Here is a 23,765-nt window from a genome sequence, read left to right as displayed (position 1 = left end):
GACTGCTGCTCCTGAGCTAAGTCTTTATTGAGAAACCTTGGTTAATAAAGCAGCCATGGTTACTAGTCTCCCAGGGCAGTCAGAGATGACAACAGAGTAGACAGGGTTTATAAGCGCATCGCCAAAACATTTTCACACCAATTTTAAGATCAATGTTTGTTGCTGTAGAAGTTTAGAAAATACACCAATCCAAGTGAAATTAAATGACACTGCATGGACACTTGTCTTTTTTAATGGCTAATAAGTGTTTATTTTATTAAAACGCATTGTAGGCAATCAAAGGGACACAGTGCTTATTTCCGAACCAATCAACTGAAAAACCATAAATTTGAAAAATGCAGAATCATATTTAAGAAACAGTAGCTGACATAAAAACAACCTGCAAAGATCGAAGAACATGACAAAAAATGATAAAGTGTGTCACATTTTAATAAAAAATGTATTTTACAGTACTGCACAAAGAACAGTCTTAAAAAGTGGGTGGAAATCTGATATCTGAGCCCAGGCAAGTTTACCAAATTAATGGCTTCCCCGACATTTTATTAAACTTTTGGAACAGCTGTTGTCATAATGGCTTAAATGACTGCTGGCATATTGTATAATGCGTTAGTAATGCATTCTGCGGGCTATAACATGGGTAAACAGCCCAGCAGCCCGAGTTAGCGGCACGAGTGATGCGAGGGTGATTAACAAAGGAACTGGGACGTTTAGCCCGGTATAGACCGTGAAACACATTGTGGGGTGCAATAGCCCCGGAAAGGCCGGAGTCAGTTATGAGCGTTCCCCAAAAAATGAAAGGCCTGCGCAGGAATAATGTGAAACATAAGGCCTTGTGCTTTCAATTCAAAAGGAAAGGAAATGTGTTAAATTGCAAAATATGGAGAGATTCCAACTACCTTTCACAAAGGAAGCAAAAGACACATGCCAAGGATATTTTGACTAATTCATGAAGAGCTGGACTGATATTCCATGAAACCACAGTGCACTGTATCTCAAAGGAAAATGCCAAGATGGTGTTTCAAGAAGCTATAGTAAAATGGTGTTTCTTCCCTGTGTGAACTAAACACATTATAATTTCGTTTTTCTCCAAAGTGACAATCTGTAAAGCAAAATGTTCACCAAAGCCACTAAAAGTGTGTGTATGATGCTTGCATTTAATGACATGTTTATGTGCTGAAACTGTGTACCTCCTAAGAGTTTATTTCAAAGTGAAATGTGAGTTTGAAAGGACTTGTGCTGCTTGCCATTTTGTCCCCCTCAAAATGTGAAACTACATTCCAGGGTCCCTGATGTCCTGGAGATCTGGGCCTGCAACTTCAAACCTCAGTGTCTTCCCCTAAAATACAATCCTAAATAGTTTTGAGATCAAATTTGTAGTGAAAGACCAGATAAGGAGGTCTGCTCTGCCGCAATGATGTACTTCAGGTCACAAACCTCAATAAAAAAGTGCATTAGTGGTCATTAGCCCTTGGAATGGGAGAGCTAATGTAAATACAGGCCCCCCTCTTGACGTCACATACTTGAAGAGAAACTAAACTGGGAGAGCAAGGGTGGGGGCCAGAACCAAGGAGTAGTGGAGCTGCACACTGATTCCAATGAGAGAATCACATCTTATCGTGTACAATTTACAATATTGGTCACACAATAGTCGTTGTGGAATTTCTGGAAAGATGACAATTAACCCCTTCTGATCATCCCAAAATGATTTTTGTGCGATTAACACCACTAGAGTTATTTGTGAACATGTGATGTGGCCCTCCTTGTGTTTACTAGCGATAAGAAAATTTTATAAAACATGCCAATCATAATTCTTATTACACCCATATAAAAGCATATTTTTCACTGATATGAGTCTGGAATAAATGAAGAAAAACGGTATCCCTGTGCAGAAAGGACATGGGGAATCCATATTCGTTTTATCTAATTCCAATTAAAATATCAGAGTCAAAAATGTACACATACATGTAATGTTTTGGAAGTAAAGGGTACTTGCAAGGTAGTGATCTTGCAAAAACATGACCAAGCCCACCTGTCAAAATGAGATGAGGGAGGGCTCTCATCCCCTGGTGTCCCAAAGTACTCCCACATTGCCTATAGCTATCAGCACACAGGTGGGTGTGGAGTACTGGAACATTAACCAATCCCTTCTGCAGGAAGTATGACAAGTTTGTGATGTCATTTGCATTATAACTAAGTCAGCCCGCCTCAGAGCATTACTTTTCCCACTAATCCCATGAGGTGATCTGCTGTTGAAATCTGGAGAAACATCCCCAGCAGAGAGAGGGCTGATTTTGCAGAGGAGCCAGGAGATTTAGAGGCTGACTTGGGATCCCTTGGAGGACTCAGCAGAGACCTTAGCTGACCCCCTTTCTGCTGTTCCAGCAGTGTCCTGACGCTCCCTGATGTTCAGTCCAGACATCTCCTGTAAGTAGAACTAAACTCCAAAAGCCATAGAGGGTGTGGGCCGTGTATTCTTTCAGCATTGTCTTAGTTATTTCCCCATTGAAAAATCCCCCATTTGCCTGTGTATTTCAGTCATTTCCCCATTGAAGAATCCCCTTGCTTGTATATTTAAGTCATCTCCCCATTGAAAATTCCCCATTTGCATGTCTAGATCTTTAGCCTATTTACCAAAGTAAATCAATGAATTCCCTCATTGAATCCACGGGATCTCTATTGGTGGAATTCAAAGCCAACAATCTTTTCCCAGTGTTTTGTGATCTGGTATAGTCCTAAAGATTTGCCACAAGAATTAACTTCAAAAAGCCCTATTTTCCCATTGTACGGTGCAAAACAAAATTGTCCCTAGTTTCCTATGGTAAGGTAAAAACAAATTACCATTTGCATTTTCTTGCTCCCATTGCCCTTGTGCTAAACATCCCAAAATCGGTTTCCCCATTCCTGTTCTGATAATAAATTTAAGGCCCTGTGAGTGATTGACAGGTGTGGAAAAACACATTTTTCCCAATTCATCCCTGTCTCCGCTGTCTTGCTTTTGTGATTAGGTCTTCCAAAATCTGATTTTCCCCTTGTGTGCTGACTAGTATTTTCTAAAAGCCCTGCCTGTCTTTTGAGTGTCAGAAAAACAAAGTCCCTTTCTTTCTATTCTTTCCCATAGCAAGTGTGATAAATAAAGTAAAAAAACAATGTTTCCATTGTGTTGGAAAACAAATGTTCCCCTTTCCTTCTGTCTCCCATATTGTTTCTCTGGGCACTACCCAAACACCATTTTTCCCTTGCGTTCCCCACTACCTGCCACTGCCTTCCATTCAAAGGAATCAAGTAAAATGGATGTTTGCAGGGTGAGGGTTGCTGGGGGCGGGGTGAGTATTATTTGTTTGCCTTCATTTAATTGTGAGCTTTGAACTGTTCTTTGCCTGTATTGGGGGGTGATGTAAAAGGAAATTCTTGTCACTGTCTATTCTTGAGTTATATCCGTGTGCTACTTAGAAAAGGTTATTTCGTTTTGGTGTTGCCACAACATTGGTGGCTGATGTTATCTGTTTGTTCTAATTTGACTTTAAATATCTTATTAATACACACCGGCCTGGTTCCTAGTCCATTGTGACACTGGGTGTTTTTTGAGGTTGTGTGCGAGACGGGTTGGAGGCCTTATCAAAAAGGACCTAATTACATAAATAAAAGCTTTTTATTGCACGCCACCTTCATTGTAGGGGAGGAAGATCCCTGACTTGGTGGTGACCGTATAATAAACTGCTACAGCATTACTAACGATATTAGCACCAAAGCGATAACCCTGGATGTTAAAAATAAAAGCATTTTCAGTCATTAAACCGGACGCTGCACGCGTCCTTTTCATTGAACGAAAATATTATTCTAAGATGGCCGCCACAGTTATAGAAGGCAGTGTTCTGTCCGGAGCCCCTCTTCTATCTCTGTGACGGCCGGAAAAGCAAAGCTGCTGCGGCGGTTGTGCGCCGCTGCAACCAACAGGTAAGTGGGGTTGTACAGGGCAGGTGTGATATAAAAAAAAGGGAATGGTGGATGGGGAAAAGATGGCGGGCGCAAGAGCCAGCCTTCAGGCGGCTTGGAACACGGGTTAGATCGGGAGTATCAGCCCGCGTCTCCAGCCTCCTGATTGGCCAGTTCCTGCATGCCAGCTGCTTATCAGTTATGTAGCTCAAATGTATCTAGTGGTGTCCAGTATTAATATATAAGGCACAGTATTTGGTGCTAGGCATTTGCATGATTTGCTGCAGAGCAAAGCATGTATGCATTGGTGCAGACCTGGCACCTCAATACTAATGTCTTTTGGGGTGCACCCTTGCAAATCGCCCTGGCAGGAGCAGGCTTGTGCACTTTGTGAGTTTGTCCTGATTCGGGCAAGTAGAGATGCCCAACTTGTTCACCTGTTGTCACAGCGATCTTGCGTATTTGGAATGGCCTCGCGGACAGCATCTTGGACACAGAGGCTCGTGGGCTACTCACAGTAATAAGTTTCTTGTTAGTGGCAAATCAGACACAGCTTAAGCCTTCTTTGATCCAATATTGCAGCGCGCTAAGACAGCGTCCCACTATTTTAGGACCCGCTTAGTAGCTAGCTGGGACTTGGCCATTCCCACCCACCTTCATGCTGGCTTAAATGCACACACACATTCTAAAGTCCTCTGATGAATTTCCCATACCTGGATTTCGGTCCCACGAGGGCGTTCCCCAGCAGCGCTTTGAGACCATACCAATGGGTAAAGGCGCTATGCAAATGACAGTTACATTACATTACAAGAGAAGCGGCCTGTAACTGATGATTGCATTTTGCTCAATGGAGTAAACCGTTTTTTTGAAGCGGTTTCATGATTACTATTATCCTTATAGGGTACATATTGAGAACATAAAGTGAACTACATGTTTACCCCCTTAAGTACCGAGGACGAGTATGCTCGTCCTTTTTGCATAGACTTGCACAATAGCCTGGCAGTTTAAAGACTACCAGCTTCCAAGGACATGGAGGCAGGGATTGGGCCTGCGTTCGCAGCAGATCTCGTTAACCAGGGGGGTCTTGAGGTTTGTGAGAGTACGAAAAATTCACAGGTCTTCAACTGTTAAGAAAATCAGCACATGGCCGGGAGAAGCGAAACAGCCTCTTCACAACCTCTCCTTATTTCCTCTCCAGTCACCATATGTGGCTTTCAGCTCTGCTCCATTTTATAATGGTGTGTTGAAAAGTACACAAATAATACACCACCCAGGGACACATATAAATCCTTAGACAAATAGGTTAACCGAAAAAAACATTATTTTGCTATTATTTCTCCCTTCTTTTTCCAAGCGGAAACTACAAATACCAGAATGCAATTCAGCCTGGTGCTTAACACATACATGTCCTGTGCGTTTTGAGGCTAAAAGAATGTCCTGCAGTTTTTCTAAAAGTACTCTCAAGACTTAGGACTCACAACAAAAGATGTGTGAAAAGGTGACCTGGAGGTTTATCACTGTTTGACAAAGACATGCTTCATGAGTTTGAGCTCTACACAAAATACATTTTTTTTCAAATACGTATAAATAAAAGGAATAAAAACTGCATACCGAAGAACCGGTTGTCAAACCCATAGAAAATAACTCTAAAAACCTACGTGGAATTACCAGGAAGACAGAGAGTAAATGACTGAATCTAACTACTGATACATTTTAATGAAATCCTGATGACCGATCTCTCCTTTTCGCAATCATTTAAGATGTTCTGTTCGTTTTAAATGTATCTAAGACTGACTGTTTTGTAAAGGTTTATTCTAAACCAAATACAATTTAAAAAAAAGAAAAAAAAAGGAAAGCAGATAGTTTAAAACTTTGTTTTTGTTGAACATATTTTCACTGTCTTAAAAGAAGGCGTAGATTTGGGAGCAAACTGTTGCAATGTGTGTTCTTTTAGAATGAAAATGTGCAGACTGCAGGACTTAGGGCCTAAAGGAAAAAACTTAAGGTCCTGTTAAAAAGAATGGATACTCAAATGAACATCACCTACACACAGCTTCCCATTCAAATGCTCTAATATAACAAAGAAAGCTCCAAGTACAAGTGGGGCCTGCTGTGAGGCCTTTCCTCTGCACCGCCCCTGTAAGAGTAGAGCCCTGGGAGACAGCCCAGGAGGCCCAGCCCTAGAGCCGGCCCTGCATATGCATGTACCTCTCATTAACGTATAGTGTACCGTGATTCAACACGTGTTATGCACATCATTCCCCAGTCATCGACCTTTGTCGTATCTTTGATCACGTAAGTTTATAATATCTACAATTGCCCCCTTGTCTGGTGAACGCACGATGAGCACGTGCTACAGTTAACCATGTCAGCATGTAGACTTGCCGGTCGACCGCCACTCGGTCCATGTTCCACCATTGAAGATACGGTTGTGCAGTCCATCACGGAAGACCACATAATGCCGCAAAGACCCCAAGGCCCGGTGTTGGATTGTAACGAATGGCCAGCGTCGTAGTGATGAAGAGCGCTCCCCTCAACTACGCGTATTCTCAAGCAATAACAACGCCATCTGTATTATGTACCCAAGAATACCCGTTATCGAAGGGAGTTAATCGCAGATACGCCCAGCGGCCTCCATCTTGAATCACTGTTGTCTTCCGAAGGTTCAATAAGAAATCTGGAATCCAGGAGGACAGCACCACTCTGTAGAGATACAAAAGAAGGAAACACAGTTACACGCTGGCACTGCAACATAATATCACTTTAGCAGCAGTGATTGTTCTTTGACAAGATGGCGTCCATAGCTTGTACTATAAGTCTTAAGGGGGGAGGGGCTAAGCATGGGTAATACTGGTCAGTAAAGGGGAAGCTGCATTGACTATAGGGAACTGTTCACAAAATCTACAGTCCAGCATGTGGAGACCTCCCTGGTGAGCTACCCTGCTTGCCTCTTCCTCACTCCCATAGCTCTCAACATTAGGAGGGCTGTGGGAGTTGAGAACAGGCAAGCACGGGCTTGCTTAAACATCCAATTTGGGAACCATCTTGGTGTTGGGCGGAGGCTCCAAAGGTCCAACGCCGGTGTTGGGTTGAATGATTGAGACCATCACAAGATCCCACTCTTCGGAAACAGTCAGCACCAGGAAGGAGAATCCAATGGTGGCATTCTATATAACGAGCATGGTGAAATACAGAGCAGATACTTAGAGTCTGTCTTCCATGTCCTTGTTCTCATTAAGCTGAGTATTTCTTCACTTTCAATGTAAGTCACTGGGCTGGAATCTCGGTTCTTTGATAAACTGGCACTCTGGGCTTATGCGATTCTTCTAATTGACATTTCCTAAATATTTATTTTGGTTATTATAATTTGGATTAATTTATATATTTGAACATTTTAGTGAGATGTAAATTATAACATAGTCAATATTTACTAAAACACGACTCCTGGTGAAAGTTTCAATGGGCTAGTTACACATTGTATTTTTGCTGGTAGAAAATAGAAATATCTAATTTAGTATACATAGTGCTTTGTGTGGCATTGTTCTAGCTTCTAGGCACTATGCTAACAGGTGTTTTATTAGCTACCTTAATAATACTCAATTTATCACCTTGAAAGGATGAAGGCCTGGTCTGCCTTGCGGAATTGGAAACTGTGGGCCTCATTCATGGAATATTTTGCATGGTGAAACGTACTTTTCACTGGTGCAAAGTGACTTTGCACTGCCACCAAACAAACACCCTGATTCATGGAACAGTGCAAAGTGTCTTATGAATCAGGGTGTTTGTTGGCAGTGCAAAGTCCCTTTGCACCAGTGGAAAGTACTTTGCACTGTGCAAAATATTCCATGAATCAGGCCCTTTGACTGCAGGTTGGATGTGGATGTCTGCAGCGAGTGCTGAACGCGCTACACTATCTTCCATAAGCGGGGAATGCTCTAAATAAGTTGGTGTCGCAGGAATACATTAGAGCAGGAGTCTGTAGGTTTTGGTTCTCCAGATAATTTAGCCTAAAATTCCCATCAGCCTTATCCAGTGTAGTCAATGGTGAGGGATCATGGGAGTTGTAGTCTAAAACCTCTTGAGAGCCACATGTTGCTGACTCATGCATTGGATGGTAAAAGGGGTAGGCAGACAGTCCTTAAAACATAGCATGTATTACCCACATACCAATTATTAAAGCAGAGAATAGCTCACATGTATTGCGGGTGGAGAACATGTAGCAGTGGTGAAAGGGGTTTGCGGGCGTCTAGTGGTTTCAATTTATTTTAGTCTGTATTTATATTTAACCGGTGACCTCACCACCTTCAGCTCTACCTTACTAAATACTCTCCCTCTAGACCACTTCGCTGCTCTGGCACCATCTCTTTGGGCCTCATTACGATCTCGGCGGTAGCCATGCCGCTACTGGCGGCATGGCTGCCGCCGAAATCGCGTTGGGGTCCGGGTTCCCAGAATGAGGAATTACCGGGCTATTCCGAGTTCAGAGGGCCTGGTAATTCCTCCTTCTAGGAACCTGGGCCCGGACCTTCCTCATTCCCATTTCGGCCCCGATAGGGCTGAATGGGAATGGGAGAGGGAGCAAACAATGGCCGATTACGAGTGGCCCGTTGTTTGCTCCCTCCTCCCCTCGCGGGACCCGGTCTGCACATCTGGTGAAACCAGACGTACAGACCGGGTCCCGCGAGGGGACCTCATAATGAGGCGGTAAGGGGTTGACGGCGCTGGCACCTTTACCGGCGCCGTTAACCCCGTACCGCCTGGGTTATAATGAGGCCCATTGTGTGTAAATCGCTTTGCTTAACAGAGGGCAGGGGGTCGCTCCCTCTCCTCTGCGGGCTCCCTCCTTTGGAACAGCCTCCCCCTTCCCCTGCACCTTGAGCAGGATCTTCTCAACTTCTGGAAGCTCCTTAAGACTTTCCTGTTTTCCTCCTCCGTCCCTCCATCTCTCCTCTGCTAATACCACAGTTGCTGAATCGGTGTCCTTGGCCTTTATGCATCCTCGGGGCCTTGACCTCCCACACCAATTCCTCCCAGCCCCTATCTTTCCACAGCACCTTGCATTTGCACACCCTCCGCTCTGGAGACTCACACTTACACCTCCCGCAGCCCAAGCCGTGTAGCACTCAACATTCCTAGCACTTCGTCCATGGGTCTCTCACTGGCTCGGACTCCCCAGCACTTATCCCTCTTCCTTTCTGCACTTGCTCGTTCTGAATACTCAAGGCATAGTAGGTTTGTCCCCCTCCCTCTTCCCTCTCTCCTCTTAAATATTGTGTTATAATGTTGTAATGTATTTCCCACTCTCCCTCCCTCCCTCTCTGCCCTGCGGGCGCTTTGAAACTGTATATTCTTATTGTATAAGCGCCTAACAAGCAAAAAATAAATAAAATAAATGACTTCTCTTATTTCATTTTTATTTTCCGCCAGGACATTTGCAGTTCGATATGAAAACAAAACCCATATTCTGTAACTTGATCCAGTTATAACCATTTCATATTGGTCAAAAGAAATGTCCCCCAGGGATTACTGAGCCGACAGATACACAATAGCACAATTCTACACGTCACTGAAACTTGCAGAGTTCATATTTGGCCCATTAATAACCATGCACAGCCTTCAGTCAGAGCATTGCTTCAGAAATAATATGTAAGATGTTTTGGACTACAATTCCCATCAGCCCGAACCAGGATAGTCAATGGTTAGGGACCATGGGAGTCATAGTCTAAAACATCTAGAGAGCTGCAGGTTGTAGATTCCTGCTATAAAGGAACAACGTGCATTGAACCTTAATAAACTGGCAGTCTGGGCCTCTGTCATTTTCCCAAATTGCTAACGGTCTTGGGTCCTTTGTATCATCCTCTTTGGCTGGGCATGACTCTTTCTTCCCTACTCTTAAATCCTCCCATGTCATTAGAACTTTTATTTATTTATTTATTTATTTATTTATTTATTTATTTATTGTGATTTATAAGAGCGTTGCTCACCATACGACTCGCTTCGGAACGCTTACATAGGTACAGAACAAGATAACGTGCACAGTGCAGGTAAGGGATGCGGTTACCATCCGGTCAGTCTTAGCCACATGCGGGGGATAGAGGTTCGAATCCCGGATATGCGCTTAGAAAACGAACTCAGGGATTAAGCGCGTTATAAAAAAAAACAATAGAATAAAATATAAGGCTAGATTGTTCTTGCTGTGGTCCATGTCTTCAATACGCTCCAGTGGCTGATGGCCGTCCTAGACCTTGGGAAGACAAGATGAAGCGGGGTGTGTGCACCTATGCCTCTGAAGTCCTTTGTTAGAGCCTCACACACACACACACTACTTGCCTTTTGCCAAGTTCCCCATGGAAGCTTGGCCACAAGTGCTCCTTCCCGCATATGCTCCGCGGCTCGTTTTGCTCGTGGGAGAGGGATCAGGTGGGTTGTAAGGCCTGCTCTAGTAAGTCAGGAACCATGCATTTTTTGTAAATGTTCGCCATGGAGCTGGAGTATGATGCATAATGGACCAACCCACCTTCCCCTGATGCTCTATGCAATGTAATGTAATTGGTCATTTACACAGCGGCTTTTCCCATTGGCATGGCCTCAAAGCGCTGTAGGTGAACACCCTCGGTGACCGAAGTCCAAAATATGGGAAATTTGTCAGGAGTTTACAATGTGCGTGTGCATTGTAGCCAATACGAAGGTAGGTAGGAGTTGTCCAGTCCCTGTTAGCTACACATGTCGAGCTGGCATGTGGATGGGTGCTGTGAGGTTGTCTGGAGAGTATGTGAGTGCAGGAGACTCACTATGTGTCCGGCTAGACACAATTTTTGTTGTGGGGCATAGCAGCATTCTTATGGCATAGGTGTTGTGCATTGTGTCTTAAAGTAGTGTATGACAGCAGATGTGTGCGCGTGGGTGGCAGTTCCTTCAACTATCTTTCCTAAGCATGGAGTGGGATATTTGCCCACACTCTATGCCCCAGATACACATGCCTCTGCACCCGCTTTAAATTCTTATGCGGGAGAGGCTCACATCCACCCAGAACTCTGCGTGGTCTGAAAAATCCTGGTGGACTCCACTGGCATTCACATACAAACTTCCCATCATACCTGGAGATGCGACTTTCTAGGGATCGGTGGAATCTAGGCGCTGCTTGAAGAGCGATCAGAAATCAAGGGTGGGGCTCTAACAGTGGGGTGTGGCCTAAGTGATGGGCATGGCAAGAAGGGCGTCAGGCAAGATCTGTGGAACGCGCACTCGACCTGGTGCTGATTCCATTTGATTCATTTTTGTTAGTGCATTATTTATTTATATACAGAGGAACAATGCTCTTTTGATCACAAAAGAACGTACAATCGATAGGAAATCAGATTTAATGGGGTGAGTGTGAGGGACATTGTGACCAGGGTGTGGAGGGGAGGAAATGGAACCATCACCGGGGACAATGCTTAAGTGGACGTACAACAAATGAAAACTCAGAGCATCATCTTTCACTCACCAGGCAACCTCGACCTGGAATAACTTACCAAAAAACATATACGCAACAGAAGGGGACATTTGGAGTTCAGAAAACAACTCAAAACTTGGCTCTTTGCTCCAGATTCAGGAGGAATCAACTAGGAAGAAAGGTTCACAATGAAACCGTGAATACCCTCTAGGAAACCATGAACCCTAACCTACCCCTCCATTAAAAAGCGCCACCGCCCACCCAGACCCACGCGCCACCAATCCTAATGGATACTTGGATGGGTGGAGAAAACCAACAGGATGGACGATAAGGAACAAGTGCTGTGACCAAAACTACAACTGCCGCGGGGCAGGGAAGTAGCGGATATGAGCTAGATACTCAAACCACTGGGGCCAGACAATAGAGAGCTCCCAATACACAGCATGCCTGCCAACTAGGTGGTCAAAGAAGAGTACCGAACACACAGGATAGCCATAGAGGTAGAGCGCAGAACCACGAAGACAAAGTGGTAAGGAATCAACAAATACTTGAAATCCTCACAACCGTACCTTAAAATTTCAAGTTTCTGCATACTTAACATACAGAAACTCACACAACCACTTCTCTGCCCAGCAATCCGCACGCACTTCACCACATTGCAACAACAGACTAATGCATAACCTGCGACAACAGCACATCAGAATTCTGGCACCGATCGAAAACTGCCCTTAAACTCAGCGAACGGTGCAAACTAAACTGAAGCAGCCAACAGGACCTCACAACTCTCACTTTCCTATTCCCACTAAACCTTACTAACCATCCCCAAACCACCTCTTGACACCCTCCTTTTCAGATCCGCCAGAGCGCCTGGAGACCACAGCAGTGGTGATGGTGTGCGGTACAAATACCTTTAACATTAACATTTCCATACATAGATTGAGGGCAGCTATCATTGGACATTTTTAAGTGCAGGTAGGCGGTATGGTCAGCTGTGCTCAGGACGTGACCCTGATGGGTGAAGTGCTAGGGTGAAGGCAGAGAAAGTGATGGACAGAGGAAGGTTAGAGGCGAGGGAAAAATGTTAGCCAGCAGTTAGGTAGGTAGATGATAGATAGGTTAAGAAGTTCACTCGGAGGCGAGGAGGTAGGCATTTAGTTTGGTTTTGAACAAATCCGTGCAGACCATTTTTTTTATGTCTGGGGGAAGAAAATTCCATGCAAGTGGAGCAAGAAGAGTAAAAGAGCAGAAGCGAGAGGAAGCGCGGGGAGGGCAAGGCGCCACAAGGGTAGTCGAGGAGGCAGAGCAGAGATTCCGAGAAGGCTTGTAGAGTTGGACAGAAGAGGATAGAGATGGCCTAACCGTGGATAGATTTGAAGGCTTGGAGAGCTGCACAGAAGAGGATAGAGATGGCCCAACCATGGATAGATTTGAAGGCTTGTAGAGTTGGACAGAAGAGGATAGAGATGGCCTAACCGTGGATAGATTTGAAGGCTTGGAGAGCTGCACAGAAGAGGATAGAGATGGCCCAACCATGGATAGATTTGAAGGCTTGTAGAGTTGGACAGAAGAGGATAGAGATGGCCGAACTGTGGATAGATTTGAAGGCTTGTAGAGTTGGACAGAAGAGGATAGAGATGGCCGAACCGTGGATAGATTTGAAGGCTTGTAGAGTTGGGTAGAGGAGGATAGAAGAGGATAGAGATAGCCGAACAGTGGATAGATTTTAAGGCTTGTAGAGTTGGGTAGAGGAGGATAGAAGAGGATAGAGATGGCCGAACAGTGGATAGATTTGAAGGCTTCTAGAGTTGGATAGAGGAGGATAGAAGAGGTAGTTGTTGGAAGAGGGTTGTTCTTTTTGTCATGGATATATTATGGCAAGAGGTATCCAAAATCAGTAGCGCTAAGGTTTGTCCACGGCAAGACCGCATAGATGCCTCGGTGGTGATGTCTCCTGGTCATATTGACAGCAAAGGTGATCTCAGATGGAGGTACTCAGTTTATCAGTAGTGTCATGCAAAGTATGTGTTACATCAGCACAGTGAATCATCGCCACAGCACAAGTTACCATCCAGAAACTAACAGACTCTATGAGCGGTCCAATGCAATTCTCATGAGTAGGTTTTGAGCATTAACTGAGGTGGATGGGCAGCAGTGATAGCAGTATCTCACTATCTTAGTCTGCTATGGCGAGGTACCTCAGGAATTGATCAAATGTAGGAACTTATAGATCCCTTATGGACGACTGGGGAAGGGGGCGTAGACGAGCAAGCATAAGGGCAAGGCCCAGGCTATAGTTCCCTATATGCGAAACATGAACCAATGCAGCCAAGGAGTATATGCCTTCTGTAAAGGTCAGCCTGGAAGATCAATCGAAGAAGAAGAGTTGGTATGACCGCCAGGCCAATGTCAGCTCTTTCCAAGAGAGGCAAGAGGTTTTATTTGCAGTTTATCAGCGGGCAAGCTGTGTGGGTGGCAGGCCAAAGGATCATTTGCAAGGTGACTACCACCACCTTTGTGGTTGTTTCAAATCACGTGCCATGCTAACGATTGGCACCGGGGTGCCGAGGCAGCACTCTTTAGCTGCCGCCTGATAGACCTGCATTCACCAACAGCACTGGGATCGGGAGGGTCACAGAGCCGGCTGCGGGATGTGGGCGAAGGTGATGTACTGCCACTGTGAATCAGAGGATGCCCGGCGCAGGACATGGCAGAGATATGGTTTGTTATGTTATAATCCTTTATGTAGCACTAAACAACACTGAAGGCAGTGGTCTTCAAACTGTAGGGGCTGCCTCCAAAACCCCCCTCCACCCCGAAGGGTGTCCAGGGTGTGAGCAAGGTTCTTCAAAAGGGGATTACAGTGACTGCTTTTAATAGAAAATCTAAGCAGGTATAACATTGGTGTGGGGCGGAAATACAAATTTTAGTGAAGGGGTGGGCTCAGTTTAAAAACCTTTGAATACCACTGCCCTAAGGTATAATCAGATGCAAGAAAGTTGAAATCAGTGTACAGCGAGTAACTACTATTATGATATTTATTGAGCGCGGACCTAGCAACAGAGCGCTGTACAAGTCATAGAGGAAAGACACAGTGAGGGAAGCAGAGCTACAAGGGAGGGGGAGCGAGAAATTAGGCAGTAAAGAAATCTACAAGCAAATGAGGAAGAAACAGAGGGGGCGGCAGATCACCCAGTCTCGGGTCAGGTGCGGAGTGGAGGGTGGATCTTTGGTGAAAGAAAAAGTGTGATGTATTCTTTTCTATTATAAGAAAATAGGGTAATGTGTTCCAAACCCCTGGGGCAGAGGTCTACAACCTGCGGTTTTGCAGGTGTTTTGCACTTTGAACCCTGTGATTCCTCACTGTAAACGAGGCTCGATAGCAGTTGCTGGTTAAAACATCTGGAGAGCCAAAGGTTGCAAACCTCTATCCTAGCTTGTTTTCTCCAGCGGGCTGTGGTTTAAATTGTGTGAATTGTGTGCATACTAGAAGATGCTGGCTAGTGGGTCGCAAAGATCTGAATTAGTCTTAAGAAATGAGTCTGGATTGGAGGTATTTAGGAGCAGTTCTAAAATAACATTTAGGTTCTAGAGGGGCCATCCTGATATCAATTTGGACTGGTATCTGAAGCCACCATAGTAGGCAACGAATCGGGGCAGTATGGCTTTTATTGAAGGTGTTAGCCACTATCCTGGCAGCATTTTTTGGGAAAATGTGTAATTTAGACATTATCCACATAGATAGTTTTACAATAGGCTAATTGAACTCCAATAATGAACACACTCATTGTTTTTAAGTGTATTTCCTCAAGCTGCTGTCGAAGCTGTTGGAGAAATCTGAGATGGTAGATAGCGTTAAAGTCCCTGTAACTGACTTGAGGTGTCAATGTCATGTTTGAATACAAAATTATTCCTAAAGTTTTAACTTTTGGAGGTACTTAAAAGTCAATGACATCAACTGAGAAGTTGGTGGGATGCCTAGAAGGAGAGCTAATGGCCTTTCAAGCAGCAGCAATAGGTATGTTTTGTTGCTGTTCAGATTTAGCCAATTTCAGTGGTATCCAGTCAATGCATCGAATACAAAGCATTGAATGACAAAGCATTGAAAAAATGCATCGAACAAAATGCATCGAATGCATTTTTTTCAAAGGTAAAGGTTTTATTTTAATTGTAATGGGTTTTAGGGGGTAAAAAACAGGGGTTGGGGGACCCCATAAAAAAAAGAAAAGAGAATGCATTCATTGCTTTCTTTTTTGTTGCTTTTTTTAGATGCTTTGGCATTCGATGCAATCACTATAAACCATTTCAGTCCATCCATTCTTTGCTGGAGGTAAAATAATCCGAGGTCAGTCATTACCAGTTCTAAAATTACTAGAATGCTGGAAAACAAACCTGACTGTTCTCTGCATAACCATATAAGCCAGCTTTTAGGGCATTTAAGACATCATGTAATGGCTTGACCTAGTCATACATATGTGAAGGGGTGGAGACCAGAGGGTCCAATGATGGACAGACATGGATTTCTTAAAAACCCAGTCTAAAGTTACACAGCTAGTTCAGTCATATAGAAAGGAGCGGAACCTCCCGAGCACTCGATCAGACACTTTGATTGTGTGGTCTAAGGTGGACGATCGCGGCCGAGAGATGAAGCATTATAAGTAAGAAGCTAAATGCTCGTCCATCTTCCAAAACAGTTGTTCGCTCACCTGTATAGGGGCAGTAGCCGTTCCTCTTACGGGTCTGTCGCAAACCCCCTCGGAAGTTGCCAAGAAGTACAAAGGAAGCTACAAAAAGCTGAAGTTGTGATGTTACCACCTTTGCTAGAATTTTTAAAACAACTGGTTTGTTTGGTATTGGCTTGTAGTTCTTGGGTTGATTAATGGTATACAGTGTAGATTTATTTTAACAAGGAGTGGATTAGATAGTTTTTTTTACAAACCAGTAAGAATACCAGACATAAGAGAGCTATTTATGAATAAGATCAAACTAAAGGTAGTTCATTGAAAAATGATTTCCTTAAAAAGGAGGAGAAGGGTTAGCCAGGCAGAAGTTAGGTGTCATTTTTCATACCAGATTTCAAATATCTTTGACTGTAACCATAGCAGACAGACAGTTAAAGGCTGTAAACTTGTTTGTTCAGTAGTTCCAGAGCAAAGGCCATCACACATATTATATCGAAAGGTTATGATCTTTTCTTCAAAATAGGATTGTTTTTCTTGTTGCTCTTCTTGGATTAGAAGGAACGGGTAATGATTGATTGTCAAGTGATTACACAATCTGAAAGATCTTTTTCTCTGAGTTATTTCATGATTATATTTTCTTTGAAAAGAAAACCCTTTTTGCCTGAATAATTTTGGACTCACAATCAGAATGTTATACCTGAGCTGCTGTAAATTATCCCTCGATTCATTGTTCGATCATTCTCTCTGGGCTCTTCTAAGGATATTTTACGAGGCACATAAGGCATGAGTAGATTATTGCCGCTATTGCTGCATTTCTGGAGCAGCTGAATTAGTAATCGCAGTGAACACGATAACATAGGAGGCAATTTGTTCCGCAATGTTGGAGGGTGGTGAGATAATACAACATCTTCCTTCCTTACCAGGGATATCATTTCAAGTAATAGTAATTGATTTGATCTTTTTATGCATCTACTGCTCCTAAACACTGTTCTAGATGCTGGTATATTAAACATTATAGAAAGGCTAATATAATAGCGCTGCCCCCTGAGGCCTGCCGGCATGTGGCTCGGTACAAATATTACATTAATTAAATAAATAAATAATAGAGTAACGGTGAGTCCAGTCCAGACAGGAGAGAAACATGGTAAAAATGTTGCAATCTTTTGATGAATCCCGTCAATCATGGGCTCAGACGTATGTGTGAAACCTTTTTGAATTAAATTGTATTCAGATGCTTTGGGATTAGATGTAAGGGGATCGGTTATATCATCTTCCGAAACATTAATGTCACCTAATCTAAACTTCTGTTGGTATTAATGGGTTGACTTGTTAAAGGCTCTCCTATCCCTTCCAAAGATGCCTGCTTGTTATATGGCGGCAGGAGTGATATTAATTATAATTAGTTATTTATAACGCGCTTAATATCAAAGAGGTTTCTAATCGCGGACCCGGGATTCGAGCCTGTTATGCTCTGCGTCATCTTCCTTCCAAGACGAGCGCGTTACCACTGAGCTATATTTCCTATTTCAATGGAATAATGTTCATCTTGATCAAGATGTGCTAGTAAAAACTCACACCAGGTGTACTGCATTAAGAATGTGCATCTTTATAAAATCCTTTCTGCAGGATTGCTGAATCTTGCCAAAGCTTTGCCCCATCCCTTGTGCCCCTGAACCGTGCACCGATAACGTTTATGGTTTGCCCAAGTAGAACCCAGAAGCCACAACTGAACCTACCTGCATTCTTACAGCTGACCCACCCAAGATAGAGGATGACTGGTCCCATAACATGACATAGAACAAGCTCTTAATATGTCAAGGTGCCATGCTTTTCAATTCTACTTTATTAGTACCCGACAAGAGACAAAGGGCCTCATTATAACTTTGCCGGTCCAGAAACAATCGTGCCGGTAAGCTTACCGGCACTGTTTTTTCCGGACCGGCAAAGTACAAGTCTGCTGGGCGAGTGCCCTCCCGCCTGGCCGGTCTGACTAGCACCCGCCTGCAGAGTTTCACGTAACAGTGCCAGTGCTTCCGTGGTCCCCATTCCCTATCAGACTCTATGGGAATGGGGAACAACATTTTGCTGGCGACTGACTTCCTGGCCGCCGGGGTTGTAATCCCCCGGTGTTACCAGCAAGTCAGGCGCCGGAAAATATTTACGGGTCCGGCGGCAAGCAGCGGGTATCACCGGTACAGTTACCGCCAGACCCGTAATGAGGCCCAATGATGTTGGGAAGGGGACACGATCTTCCTGCACCCCGAAGCGCTTTCGGTAAGGCCAGGCGCCACAGGTACTGTAACCGACCAGGGGGTAGAGGGTGCCCTTAGGGCTTCTGCACGACTACATTATTGCATGCTTTATAGGCGTAGCACACATGCGAGAATAGCAGCCATCTTAGATACCAGCAGTCATAGTGTGGCACAAAGCTTAAACGTAGCGTGGCAGTCAGCACCCCAGGCGTAGGCCGCAAACATGAGCAAAGGAATAGGCTGTATCCCAGGTATTTCCGGGCACTGATGAGAAAGGCCAGAGCTACTCAGATCCATTAGCCCTTCATTGTTCTAAAATGTTGCCAACATTTGCACCCTGGGAAGAAGGTGCCCAAAAAGGCCATGGGAGGAGGTGTCTTTGAACAATATTATCCGTGAGAAGGAGTGCATGGGCTTCTGACCATCACCAGTCCCAATTCTAAATTATAGCACCCACATGCCCTGGCTTTAGGATCCCTGAATTCCAAGGTACCAGCCAGCCCCAGACCACAGATCGTGTACCTATTAGACCCCCCCAATCGATCAAAAATATCAGAAAGCAGGGCTTTCCTGCCTTCACTTCAAGGTCACAAGATTTGGGATGTGAGGTGCAGAGAGGGATGAAATTATAGCCCAGAACGAGAAGGGAAGACCTTGGAGAGGTGTCGACCTGTCTGGGAGCGAGTGAAGTATGTGAGCTATTTTGACCTCAGCTTTCCCCCCGAGTTCCTGTCTGCTCGTACCCTGTGCACTGCTACATAGATAGAGATGTGCTGTTTGGTTTGCGAATAAATTGCTAATTGCACAGCTTGTGAACCGATGACGAGTGCAGCATCACCCACATGGAAGAAGATGGAAGGACGGGGCTGGGGCCAATGGCCTGGCATCTCCTATGGAGCAGGCAGCCTATGTATAGGGTCTCACCAACCAGCTGCGTGGGTTTCTACTATATGTAACGATGTCACTGATGATGCTATGCACCTTTATAATGTGCTGCACATGCCGATTTTGACAGAAAGTTCTGCGGCAGCAGAATTCTTTGCTGGCGTTTTTTTTCTTTTGTATTGAAATGAAACTTGTTAACCCTAGTGGGTTGTATTTCTTCTGGTGTGAGCTTCTAGGGGGGCTTTCCTACAATGAGCTTGTTACAAGCAAGCTCATTGGCCCTAGCCGGGTCGTTACCAGCCCGATAAAGCCTTTGTAGGGCAGGTTTCAGCTGTGTCCTGGCCGCCGTAGAAAGGGAGAATGGACTACATGCCATCTTTTTTGTTTACTTTTTCTTTTTTTTCAATGGTCGCTATGGAAAGGGTGAAGGTAGTGCATATAGTCCATTCTCTCTGTTTCATGGCGGACATCTTTTTTGTTTCCTTTCTTTCTTTGTTTATAAATGGCTGCTGTGGAAAGGGAGAAGGGACTACATATAGTCCCTTCTCCCCATTCCATGGAGTACTAATAGCAATAATCCCCTCTTTGGGGATACCACTTTAGGTAATGCCACGGGACCTGAATTGCCCCGGGGGCCTTAACTGAAGCAGTAATGCCCCCCCCCCCCAGGTCAGGGCATATTGCTTAATTAATTTGACCGGTCCATTCTGGCACTTTCTCTTAACCAACAAAATTCACCTTTATACACAGTCTTTCCTTGACGAGGCCTCTCTTGGAGACGCCCTGGCAAATAAGCCCCCAAACTTGCAGGACTGCCCGAACAGGCTCACAAACACCTTATGCAATCAGCATTGCTTTGTGCTTCAAATTATAATTCTACAAATCTGCTTTGGAAACACAACCCAATTATCACAACACTTACAGATACACCACACCCCTTCTCTATCTTGCCCAACTATGGTCCCCCTAGCAGGACTGGCACGCACCCATGTGATCACAAATTATTCTTCCCCACTGCATCCCGCCTCCCGTGTTCCTAACATTGATTTCACGCTTGTCTATCCTCTCAACTACGCCTTGCTAATTTTCTTTCCTCCAGCAGACCAAGGTATGTACACCCCTGGAGATGGCACAGTCGGTCAATCCATGGACAAGCCTGAGTGCTCCGAGACTACTACAGTGGTGATTTGGCACAGTCTAAAATCCTGTTAGCACCCGGGGCGTGGGGGCACAGCCAATCACACAGGTTCAGCAGATCGCAGCCAGAAACCTGTCATCTCAGCCCGCGTTCAACAGTACCTGCAGGCTGCCTCCTTCGTTGTGGGCTGCCATCACCCCCCCTTGTAACTTAAATAAATACATAAAAAACCTCCCCACTTGCCTAACTGTTACGACCCACCACTACCGCAGCAGCAGCTTCCCTTTCTGGCCACCATGGCCATGCCTTCTATGACGATGGCAGCCATCTTGGTAAAGTATTTTCCTTCATTCAACAGGACGTCATGTACGTCACGTTGAATGCAGAAAAATATTTTTTTTCCACCACCCGTGTTACCGCTTCGCTCGGGCCGATAACTTGGACTGCTGGCCCGTTAAACCATCTTTAAATATTATTGGCAGAGAAAAACAGGCATGGATTTAAAAGTTCACGCTCCGAAAAGAACGGATAAATAGTACGCTGACCGCTTAACAATCTTTTCTATATTTTTGATGAAAGGTTTTCTGTATTTCCAGGAGTTAATTACTTTTGAGAGCGAGTGATGAAAAGTACATTGCAGTTTTTTTCCTCATTATAATTCCTACTTTGATACGTGGCATCGTCGTGTCTCTTCATATTAGTTTCGCTATTGTGGTAATTTTATGTATAAACCCATATTGCCCTGGTGACAGCTACCTGCCCAGCAGCCAATGGCAAGGCTTCTAGATCCAGTAGATCCAGCAGATCCCAGGGCCTCCCCAACTGCACCATAGACACTTTACAAGACCAAGCCAGCCTCCACCCACTAAAAATCGTGTGTGAAAAGAAGAACGATTTGGGTTTCAATTTGATTTGGTATTGAGTTCTGCATGGGTTGGGGGTGGGGGTGTACTAAGTCTGAATCTGGGTGTCTATGGCTCTGACCACACTCAGATTAGATAGCAGTGTGGGTTGAGCACCTGCTGCAGCAGACTAATATTTAGGGGTTTGACTTGGGGTCCGGTGTTTGCTGTGGTCCAGATAATTAAGCCACCAAACTTCCCACCAAAGTACCCTCAAGCATCCCCATGCTGTCTCGAAACAGCGCCCACTGCATCCCTCCCTCCCATTGCTTGTAGCATCTAGTTGCCCCTTGCCAACGCTTACTCCCTCCCTCCAAACCCTCCCACCGTTCATTTTCTATCCTCCGCCAGACTATAAGGTCTGGATGCCACTGGCACGAGCATAGCAGGCCACGCCCTGGACAGGCCTAAGTGTTCTGAAACTACTGGTGCAGTGTACAAGCCCCTTAGCACTCAAATAAAACCCGTGTACCACCTGTGGAGAAGTTTCAAATATCGGTAAAGCCATTTATTTTAGACGTTGTTTGGCGCCTTATACAACAGAGTTGTGTTTCATAGCAATTCAGTGCGCCAAGATATCGATGTGTAATCGACATCGCTCAAATTCCAAGTCGCCTAAAATAGCTCAGTGGCTTAATCAGTCTCCTAAATAGGCTCAGTGGGTTAATGTGCGTGCTGCAGAGATCTGTCTGTGACTGGCATCTCTCAGATTCAAAGTCTCCTAAATAGGCTCAGTGGGTTAATGTGCGTGCTGCAGAGATCTGTCTGTAACTGGCATCTCTCAGATTCAAAGTCTCCTAAATAGGCTCAGTGGGTTAATGTGCGTGCTGCAGAGATCTGTGAGTAACTGGCATCTCTCAGATTCAAAGTCTCCTAAATAGGCTCAGTGGGTTAATGTGCGTGCTGCAGAGATCTGTCTGTAACTGGCATCTCTCAGATTCAAAGTCTCCTAAATAGGCTCAGTGGGTTAATGTGCGTGCTGCAGAGATCTGTCTGTAACTGGCATCTCTCAGATTCAAAGTCTCCTAAATAGGCTCAGCGGGTTAATGTGCGTGCTGCAGAGATCTGTGAGTAACTGGCATCTCTCAGATTCAAAGTCACCTAAATAGGCTCAGCGGGTTAATGTGCGTGCTGCAGAGATCTGTCTGTAACTGGCATCTCTCAGATTCAAAGTCTCCTAAATAGGCTCAGCGGGTTAATGTGCGTGCTGCAGAGATCTGTGAGTAACTGGCATCTCTCAGATTCCAAGTCGCCTAAATAGGCTCAGCGGGTTAATGTGCGTGCTGCAGAGATCTGTGAGTAACTGGCATCTCTCAGATTCCAAGTCGCCTAAATAGGCTCAGCGGGTTAATGTGCGTGCTGCAGAGATCTGTCTGTAACTGGCATCTCTCAGATTCCAAGTCGCCTAAAATAGCTCAGCGGGTTAATGTGCGTGCTGCAGAGATCTGTCTGTAACTGGCATCTCTCAGATTCCAAGTCTCCTAAATGGGCTCAGTGGGTTAATATGCGTGCTGCAGGGATCTGTCTGTAACTGGCATCTCTCAGATTCCAAGTCTCCTAAATGGGCTCAGTGGGTTAATATGCGTTCTGCAGAGATCTGTGAGTAACTGGCATCTCTCAGATTCCAAGTCTCCTAAATGGGCTCAGTTGCAATATGCATGCTGCAGAGATATGTGTGTAAGAGGCATCACGCCAATTCCAAGTGGCCTAAAATAGGCTCAGTGGGTTAATATGCGTGCTGCAGAGATCTGTGAGTAACTGGCATCTCTCATTTCAAAGTCTCCTAAAATAGCTCAGTGGGTTAATATGCCTGCTGCAGAGAACTGGGTGTTTCCTGCAAGTCTCAGCTATCAATTTTGGCAGAAATTGCTGAGTTGGTTTGTGTGCATGCCGCGGAGATCTGTGTGTAGCGTACACGTCTCAGGTGGGTACAGATCTGGAGAGTGCCCAGTCAGATGCCAATGCGTCGCCGATCTGTAAAATGAGAGCCAGGGCTGTTGGGTCCATTCGTTTAGCACCAGGAGACAGCGTGTGGCATTCTCTGCACGGGTGATTTATTTCATGTGTATTAAAGGGACATTCAGGCAAGAAACAGTAATGTGGACGGTGAATTGGGGAACAGTTCTTATTGTAGGGGCTGAGAACAGGATGAGGGGGGAGGGGCTGTAAGTGTGAGCAGCTATGATGCAATCATCCACAAACCCACCATCAGCTGAAAGAGCAGGCAGGCCTTTTGGTGAAGCAGCTCGTGTTTCACCTAGGCGTGTGTTCAGCAGAAAACAGCAATGTGCCTGTGATATTGTTTGGTCTAATAGGACTTAAACATTATTTGTCAATCAAAGTGCTATAAGTGTCCAGAGAGTGCAGGTGGGAGCAAAGAGTGGCGCAATATAGCAAGAATCCCCGTGTTTGGGGGCAGACCTGGGTGGTAACGTGCCACCAGCCTGAGCCTGAGGTAGGTGTTAATTTGGGTCCTTGGCCAATAATGACACTGAGGCCTTTGCAGGAACAAACATCGTCTTCACTCTGCTCCTGGCACAT

At 44.9% G+C, this 23,765-nt stretch overlaps 1 long non-coding RNA gene across 1 annotated transcript in view; it reads right to left on the bottom strand.

Annotated features, from left to right (window-relative positions):
* Positions 1-411: 411 nt before the first annotated feature.
* LOC138447802 (uncharacterized) overlaps positions 412-23,765 on the bottom strand; it is a 257,684-nt gene continuing 234,330 nt past the window's right edge. The window contains exon 3 of the long non-coding RNA XR_011259953.1: positions 412-6,636. This is a non-coding gene — a long non-coding RNA (uncharacterized lncRNA). The remainder of the gene's footprint in view (positions 6,637-23,765) is intronic.

The sequence above is a fragment of the Ambystoma mexicanum genome, chromosome 3q (assembly GCF_040938575.1).
Source record: "Ambystoma mexicanum isolate Mex_15411 chromosome 3q, UKY_AmexF1_1, whole genome shotgun sequence".
Lineage (NCBI taxonomy): Eukaryota > Metazoa > Chordata > Amphibia > Caudata > Ambystomatidae > Ambystoma > Ambystoma mexicanum.
This window is presented reverse-complemented; position numbering and strand designations above follow the sequence as displayed.